Genomic DNA, 9549 nt, shown 5'->3' on the forward strand with positions numbered 1-9549 from the left:
CAGACACACAGAGGAATAAGATTGCTTTTAAGATGCTTGAAGGTATGGACCTTCAAGCTAGCAGGTATGGACCTTTGTAAAATATACCCCAATATAGATAATACTAATAAAAACAAAAATAGAGGCAGTGTGGTTAATATGGTAGGACAAAGCAGAGTACGAAAGAAAAGAGTCAGAAAAAAATTACTAAAAATCGATCTTTAAAGGAGAACTAAAAGAACAGGGAAAATGAGGAAAAGGAAAGGAGTGTATAATTCAAAATCATCTTTATTAAAATTTTATTATTATTTTTTGGTCACGTGGCATGTGGGATCTTAGTTCCCTGACCAGGGATCAAACCTGCATCCCTTGCATTGAAAGTGCAAAGTCTTAACCACTGAACTACCAGGGAAGTCCCCTCAATGTCAATGTTAAATGCATGTCATTCTGACTGACTTTGGCATTAGTACTGAAGGAAAGTGCCACCTAAGAGAACACCTGGGTTGGAGTAACTGTTCTGCTTTAATTTCTGCTGTATATGAACTTCAATGTCTTCATCCACAAAACCGTGACAGGGACAAATAAAATAAATCTGTGATTTCTTCCATAGTGTGGATTTGCTTCCAGAAAGCAGCTGCTCAAGGGAGATGTCTTTCCCTTGCATCTTAGCCAAGACCATGTGACTGGTTCTGGCCAATAGAATATGAGTAGAATTGTAGCGCCTCACTTCTGAAGAGGCGGAGTATCTGATGCATTTACCTTCCCAGGCTCTTTCCTCTTCCTGTGTTGATGTTGATGATGGTGACATCACAAGGGCGTGTCTGAGAGCTTTTCGTTTGCGTTTAACTCAACATCAGCCAAAAATAAATGGTTTTGAGTTCCTGAGCTTTTTGAATTGCAGCAATTAGTCTACCCTGAGTAGTACAAGAAGGCAAATAGCCACGCTACCTTTCACATAGTTGTTGAGCGTCTCAAAACTGACAGCAGATGTAGAAAAACATTAGGGATTATTACTGGAAAGAAAGTAAAAACGTACCTATTGAATATTAGTGAATTTTATAAGAAATGCAGTTAACTCAGTTTAGAGCATGTTTAAAATGGTTACTGTGGTAGTAGTATATGCCGGGTAAGAGCATCTTTAGGTCTCAACTGAAAGCCTTTTGGTTTGAGTGCTACCCAATGCTATAAAATGAGAGTTTAATGAAATACTCTGAACATAAACTTGAGGTTCATCATTATGACATCTGATCTATATTATTTTGTTTGTTTTGTAATGAAATGTGAGTTAACTGTCTCAAGAGAGATAGAACTTAGGTTGGAAATAATTAAGAATAGAATTTAGATGGGAAAATGATGACTTGGTCAGAAGTGTTTCAGTTACAAGTGATAGAAATTTAACTTGAGGTCGCTTGAGCCAAAGGGGGTCTTTACTGATAGACACAGCTGCAGTACCATGAGGATGCAGCTGAGCCTCAGTGAGGTTCTTTTTGCTGCCCAGCTACTTCCTTTTCCTGTGTGCTGCTTCCTGTTCCTACCAGACATTGATTTTTCTTTTCATGGCTTCTAACAACTCCCTGGTTCCCATCTAAACTGTCAGCCAGCAAGGCAGGAACTACCTACAAGCTGTTTTATTTCAGGGGTAGTGGGTTACCGTGTTAGTGAGTTATGTGTTGGTGGGATGAAGTCACTAACAGTCTGTGCCTGAAGCAAGAATTTATTAGAAAGGAATCATATATACATTTAACAGCCAAGAAAATTTTTAGTGCCAAAGTTATCGATTAGTTACTGTAAAGATGCTCTTCTAGACTCTTAAGAAATTCAGTAGTGAACAGACATGTACTCTGGTTTCTGGGAACTTACAATGAAATGTGAACATAAGACTAACAGGTTGAAAACTTTTATTAAGGTTTTAATGTCATTTGAATTGTGCAAGGAAGAGTTTTATTTACCTTTCCTTAACGTATGTGATTTCTCCTATGATGAAAAGTCTTGAGTCTTAGTGTGCAGACTGTGGCTTATATATTTTGGGAGTCTTAACAACTTTAAGATTCTAAAAAATGCTTCTCAGTTTAGTAATCTCATATTACCAATTTCAGCCACATTTTGTAAAAATCTATATGAGGTTTCTTTTAAATTAAGTTTTTTTTTTTTTAAATCTTCACTGCTGAAATCACAAAAAGGGAACCTGTGTCATGACAACAGAAAGTTATCATAAAAGATAATAATGTTTGACTTTGATTGTCTTCCTTAAAATGTTGATACAGATTTAACTGCATTTTTCCTAAAGGATTCTAAAGTCATCATTTGCATGGTCAGAATTTGAGTAAATTTGCCTGTATTCTGAAACATTTGATTAATGAATCTTTAATCTCATTCTTTGTTGTCTTAGTCTCATCATTCATTATTATTCTTATCAAAAATGTAAGACCACCTAGATTTGGGGTGAGATGAAGAGGGATTGTGTTTTAGAAGCTAAGACTCATAAGAATTTGTTTTCAAGGAACACTGAAGAGAGCATCTCAGGTGATGGCTGTGGGTATGCTTAGATTCAATCTGTTTAGGGCATAAACACAGATGATGCTTTGAAACGTTTCTCAAGGATTCTTTCCATGAATTGGGAATGATGCTACATTCCAGGATGATCTCTTAATCATTCCAAGTATAGGTGCTATTTTTTTTTCCACCAAAGCTATCAATAGAAAGGAAATAGAGGTAAGACAACCCTGAATATTCATTGGAAGGACTGATGCTGAAGCTGAAGCTCCAATACTTTGGTTACCTGATACAAAGGATCTGACTCACTAGAAAAGACATTCATACTGGGAAAGATTGAGGGAAGGAGGAGAAGGGGCAGCAGAAGATGAGATGGTTGGCTGTCCTCACTGACTCAATGGACATGAGTTTGAATAAACTCAGGGAGATAGTGAAGAACAAGGAAGCCTGGTATGCTGCAGTTCATGGGGTCACAAAGAGTCAGACACAACTTAGTGACTGAACAACAGCAACAAGACAAGAATCAATTCAGTTCAGTTTCTCAGTCATCTAACCATCTCATCCTCTGTCGTCCCCTTCTCCTGCCTTCAATCTTTCCCAGCATCAGGGTCTTTTCAAATGAGTCAGTTCTTTGCATCAGGTGGCCAAATATGTTGAACTTGCTTCTTCTCTCTCTGAACAACCAAGCTGCACACTCTGGGGCTTCCTGGATATGTAATTAGGACTTGTGGGATGTGATTTGAGAATCTTCAAAGGGATTTCCCGTCCTCAGTGTGTGCCATGCATGTTTGCCCAAAGTCTTCACCATGGAATTCATGCTGGATGGTTATATCACTGTCCAGCTGGAACTCTTTCTTTGACCCGGGAGGCCGGTGGGATTGAACAAATCTAGAGAGGCATATAGTGAAAGTGAAGTTGCTCAGTTGTGTCCGACTCTTTGCGACCCCATGGACTGTAGCCTACCAGGCTCCTCTATCCATGGGATTTTCCAGGCAATAGTACTGGAGTGGATTGCCATTTCCTTCTCCAGGGGATCTTCCCGACCCAGGAATCGAACCTGGGTCTCCCGCGTTGTAGACAGACGCTTAGCCGTCTGAGCCACCAGGGAAGTAGAGAGGCGTATAAATTGAGTTCAATACCATATATTTATAATTTGTGCTGTTGTACAAAAGGTGGTATATGTCCTATGAAAATCTAGAAAAATGAAGTAATACTGTGCTTACTTGTTTGTATTTTAATTAGAAATATAATTACAATGTATTTTACTATTTTAATAACTCTCCTATTGTTGAAGATTTAGGCTGCTTCTAAAATTTTACTCATTTATACTATATAGCTATATACTTTTTATAGCTAAATCTTTATTCATTTTTTATTATAATTGAGGATTTTTCCTAAACATGTAACTAATGGGCCAAGGGACACGTCTTAACCTATTTTTTGGCCCCACCACATGGCATGTGAGATCTTAGTTCCCCAACTAGGGATCGAACCTGCCTCTCCTGCAGTGGAAGTGCAGAGTTTTAACTACTAGACTGCTGCCTATGTGCTGCTCAGCTGCCTTCTAGGAAGAGTGCATGAATGTTTACCCTAAATTGCCCTCCAGAAGTGCACAGAGCCTAATTATCGACAGCTTTTCTGAAAAATTCAATGCTCAGTTGTGTCCAACTCTTTGTGACCACATGGATTAAACAGTCCATGGAATTCTCCAGGCGAGAATACTGGAGTGGGTAGCCATTTCCTTCTCCAGGGAATCTTCCCAACCCAAGGATTGAACCCAGGTCTCCCACATCGCAGGCGGATTCTTTACCAGCTGGGCCACCACTGAAGCCTCAATATTAAATTCATTTTTTAAATATTGATCATTTCATAGCTGAAACTTTCTGTAATATTTTTGTTTAATTTGTATTTTTACTATTAATGAAGTTAAACATTTTCAAATTTATTAAACATTTTTTGTTTACTATGTATATATTCTTTGCCCATTTTAGGGTGCTTACAGTATTTTTTCGTATTGATTTGTAAAGGCTACTTGTTAAGGATAATAGTTTACTATCTTACATATTGAAAATATTATACTTTTTCCTCAGTTTGAAACTATCTTTCACATTTTATAGCATGAATTTTACCTAAAGCTTATAAATATTTAGTTTTCATATGGTCAGATATATTCCTCTTGAATTTCTTTCATGATTTCCCTCTTTGATGTGATGTTAAGAAAGAGTTTTGAACTGCCAGATTTATGTCTGTGTATACATATATATATATTTTTTCTAGTGCATTCATAGTTGTAGTTCATTTTATCATTTTGAGGATATTTTATTTTCTTCTGATCCTTATTATTGTTGAGAAATCAGCTATAAATCTTATTAGGTTTTTTTTTGAAGGTAATATATGTTACTGTCTCAGGAGTCTCTGAAGATTTTTTCCTTGTCTTTAGGTTTTAGTCATTTTGCTATGATATGTCCGGTAGTTTACCATGATAAATGTCTTTGTATTTATTTTCCTTGTGAATCTGTCTTGATATCTTTGATAGGAACAACTGATAAGGTATTCACAGCCCAAGTCTCTTCTAGTCAAGCCCTTTCTTTGTGCGTTAATAAAGGGTAATCCTTCTCAGACTATCATGGGGCTGGATGAAAGGACTTTTGAAAACGGAGAGCAAATAAGTTCACTTCTACCGTGAAGTGAAGTGAAAGTTGCGTAGTTGTGTCCAACTCTTTGGAACCCCATAGACTATACAGTCCATGGAATTCTCCAGGTCAGAATACTGGAGTTTGTAGCCTTTCCCTTCTCTGGGGGATCTTCCCAACCCAGGGATCAAACCGAGGTCTCCCTCATTTCAAGCAGATTCTATACCAGCTGAGCCACAAGGGAAGCCTAAATGTGAGTCTGGACTGTGTGTAAATGATGTCCTGTGTTTATGCTGGGATTGGGGGCAGTGTAAGAGAGAAAGGGAGAAACTGCTGTTTTAGCTGGAAGACGTTTCACTTAGAATTCTTTGAGTTACCAAGATCCACACTAACCTATAGAAAAGGGAATCTGTTGGCTCTTATAACTGAAAACTAAGTTGTAGTGTTAGCTTCAGGCTCAGCTCGATACAGGAACCCAAATTATGGAATCAGGTCCTGGATTCTTTTTTGAAGTCTCCCAGCTACTCTTCTTCTCTGAATTAGTCTCAGGTTTTCTCTTATGTTGAAAATACTGGCTCTACCAATTCTGACCCAGGTCTTTTCAGATTCAAGTGTCAGGATAAAAAGCACTTTCCCTGGTTTAAGAGTTGTAGCAGAACCATGTCTTACGTGCTCTGATTTGATCCTTGAGCAATGACGACAGCCAGGGAAAGGAAATGCCCCGAATGACTGGACCAATGTCAGGTGGCCCCTCCATCCTAGGCTGAGGGGAAGAGTCAAGTCAATTCAACCTGCATTTGTTGATATTGGGGGAATGGGTCATTTGCCAGATGAAAATTGGGGTTCAGTGGTGACCTAGTATCCATTTCCTTTTCCTTTGACCACCTGAAACTGAAATTGGTTGATTCTAAATTTTCACTCTCTTACAACTGAGATCATTATCTTTTAAGTTTTCGTAAGTAACTATCTTGGAGTGTTATATGCTCCTGAAATGCCCGTATGTACTCATGCCCTACATCATTTTTGCAGTTTCTCATTCAAATAATCTGCAATCATCTTATAACTAGAGGGAACTTCAGGGGTTCTGGACCCTGGTGTACGTTAGAAATAACTGGAGAGCATTTAAGACAAGGGTCCTGGCTTTTCCCTAGAGATTCTGATGTATCTCATCTGATGACTCTAGCGTGGAGCTAGGATGAGCATTGTAGGTTAGAAAATTCTGGAGCAGATAAACTAGATAAACTAGATTGTGTTAGGAGTTATGTTTTAGGCTCTCAACTGTTTGAAAGTCAATTTCCTTTAGCCACCAAGTACTGACATCCTTTATTTCAACATTGATTTTGACTTAAAGCTCATTGTAGAGGGAGTGATGGCAATAAAGGTGGGAAAGCCTGGAGAGTGAATGTCTGCAAGTGAGGTGCTTTTCCTTGAAGATCTTTGTGAACCCACAATAAAAATAACCCACTGAAAATCTACTTGAATTTCCAAAGCACTTACGGGCTAGTATCTAAGCAAAGGGCACATGGGGGACATTTTCCCTTTGATGCTCAGCTGCCTGCCATTAACTGTATCTAGCTGGTGGACATCAAAAGATAATAGCTCTTGTGTGTATATCCAGCTGCCCCATGTTATGGACATTAGTTTTAACTGGTTTCCTTGCAAGGTCTATTTTTAATTCTCTAAAAGTGGCTGAGAGAAGAGGTATTGAGCATTTCAAATAAGCACACCCACTTAGAAAAATGGTCACCCAGCCAAACCTGGCTAGTGTCTACTTTGTTGCCACATTGGGTATAGGCATGATAGGCTCTCAATGTTTTCAAACATTTGAACATGGTTTTCAAATGATAATAGATGCAAAATTTAAACATCAAGTTCTCTCTCTCTCTCTGTTTTTCCTCTGCCTTAGATTTATAGCCAGTACATAATAAGGGTGAGTCTTTCCATGAATTCTCAGATGCCAACATCTAGAAGGCTATGACTGGCCCCAATAAGTTTGTTTTGGAAGAATCATCCCCTTAATTTTTTTGCCTTTAAAATGTTGAATGGGCAAGAAATGGTATAAAATAACAGCCATGCCACATAAATTAACATTGTTGTTAATGTTTGTGATCCCTTGGAAAGAGCTCTCTTTTGGGTTGATGCAAACTGCAGGAGAGTTTTTACTGCCTGTTGCCTGGAGTGTGACTGGATTTGGACCATGAACTCATCTTCACATGGTCCAGAAAAAAGAGATGGCTGCCATGTTGGCAGGCTTCAGATTGCCTTTTAAAGTGGAAGCAGTGACAGATTTCATTTTATTGGGCTCCAAAATCACTGTGGATGCTGACTGTAGCCATGAAATTAAAAGAGGCTTCCTTCTTGGAAGGAAAGCTATGACCAACATAGATAGTATATTGAAAAGCAGAGACATTACTTTGCCAACAAAGGTCTGTCTAGTCAAAGCTATAATGTATGGATGTGAGAGTTGGACCATAAAGAAGACTGAGCATTAAAGAATTGATGCTTTCAAATTTTGGTGTTGGATAAGATTCTTGATAGTCCCTTGGACAGCAAGGAGATCCAACCAGTAAATCCTAAAGGAAATCAACTCTGAATATTCATTGGAAGCACTGATGCTGAAACTCCAATACTTTGGCCACCTGATGCGAAGAGCCAACTCATTGGAAAAGACCCTGTTGCTGGGAAAGATTAAGGGCAGAAGGAGAAAGGGGCAGTAGAGGATGAGATGGTTGGATGGAATCACTGACTGAATGGACACGAATCTGAGCAAACTCCAGGAGACGGTGAAGGACAGGGAAGCCTGCCATGCTACCGTCCATGGGGTCGCAAAGAGTGAGACATGACTTAGTGACTGAATAACAGCATCAAAAGCTGCTTTCTATCTCAGGGTTGGGCTCTGGCCTTGGTCTTGAGTGATAGGGTAAAGTCCTATCTGTTTTCACTTTGGTGACCTTTGACAGCTCCCTAAGGTCAGCACTCACCCAGCCCTGTTTGTCCGGTACTCACTCATGAAACTTTGCTGGCTCTTTATGACAGTGAAGAAATTGCTGCAGGTCGGAATAATCACTGCAGGTCCAATACTCTGTGAAAGACTCCACTTTATCTCCCTAAAGAAGTCCAGGGCCAAAAGACACAGAGAGACCAAGAAAACCCCACTGCCACTTCTGAACAGCATGGAGCAGATACAAGGTGTTGGGAGCAAAAGCAGGGTACTGTGCAAGCCCGCTGCTCTCAACACCACATAAAAGGTGGGCTAACCACCTAAGCCACTTCTCTGGCCTGACCCCTGGACACACCCCTACCCTTACCCTGTATAAAGAACAAGCTTGCCTCCCACCTCAGGGAGTGAGCAAGCAAGGGAACTTGTTGTTTGTTCTCATCCCCTCTGGGGTGCAGCAGGAGCCCCAGTAAAGTTGCCTGGGGAAGAAAAAGAAAGGACTTGGTTGGGCACATTGGTTGAGAAGCTTGCCTTCCTCTAAACACTGCCTTGGGTCCTTCTCCCAGCTGCAGAGCATCAACTCCTTCTTGGGCTTACTGCACTAAGCTCTTTAGTGATGGGCCACAGCTCTTGGCAAGAAGAATTCATTTTCACCTCCTGCACTTTCAGATTGTCCAGAGTGGTCAACTCTGCTGTCCCTGGCATGATGGCGGTAGTCCTGATGCTGAGGAGTTGCCTGCTGCTGCATTGCCCTCATCTCCCCTTCCACCTTAATTTTTGTGTATTAATTTTTGGCCAGACAATAGAGGACAGACTACCTGCAACCTGCCAGTTCTTCATACCTGGGGATTGAGATAGAGAAGGACTGATGGGAGCTCATCAGTTCTAGCATCCTTCATCCAGCTCCTCTGTTTTCAGCCTTGCTCATAGTCAAGACTGTCTTTCTTACTTTGTCCCAGAGCCTCTCTCATACTGTACTCTATTTGCAGTGATTTGCACTGTATCTCCTTATGGTAGATTCTGGACCATGGACTTAACAGAAGCAGAAGATATTAAGAAGAGGTGGCAAGAATACACGGAAGAACTGCACAAAAAAGATCTTCACGACCCAGATAATCATGATGATGTGATCACTAATCTAGAGCCAGACATCTTGGAATGTGAAGTCAAGTGGGCCTTAGAAAGCATCACTATGAACAAAGCTAGTGGAGGTGATGGAATTCCAGTTGAGCTGTTTCAAATCCTGAAAGATGCTGCTGTGAAAGTGCTGCACTCAATATGCCAGCAAATTTGGAAGACTCAGCAATGGCCACAGGACTGGAAATGGTCACTTTTCATTCCAATTCCAAAGAAAGGCAATGCCAAAGAATGCTCAAACTACTGCACAATTGCACTCATCTCACATGCTAGTAAAGTAATGCTCAAAATTCTCCAAGCCAGACTTCAGCAATACGTGAACCGTGAACTCCCTGATGTTCAAGCTGGTTTTAGAAAAGGCAGAAAAGG

General features: G+C 40.1%; 1 non-coding gene and 1 pseudogene across 1 annotated transcript; both read right to left on the reverse strand.

Annotated features, from left to right (window-relative positions):
• Positions 1-318: 318 nt before the first annotated feature.
• On the reverse strand, positions 319-391 carry TRNAE-UUC (transfer RNA glutamic acid (anticodon UUC)). Its single transcript has one exon. It is a non-coding gene; the product is annotated as a tRNA-Glu (tRNA).
• A 7578-nt stretch (positions 392-7969) lies between these two features.
• Positions 7970-8748, reverse strand: LOC138429931 (NADH dehydrogenase [ubiquinone] 1 alpha subcomplex subunit 8 pseudogene; annotated as a pseudogene).
• Between the last annotated feature and the right edge of the window lie 801 nt (positions 8749-9549).

Source organism: Ovis canadensis, chromosome 25 (genome assembly GCF_042477335.2).
Source record: "Ovis canadensis isolate MfBH-ARS-UI-01 breed Bighorn chromosome 25, ARS-UI_OviCan_v2, whole genome shotgun sequence".
NCBI classification, from domain to species: Eukaryota; Metazoa; Chordata; class Mammalia; order Artiodactyla; family Bovidae; genus Ovis; species Ovis canadensis.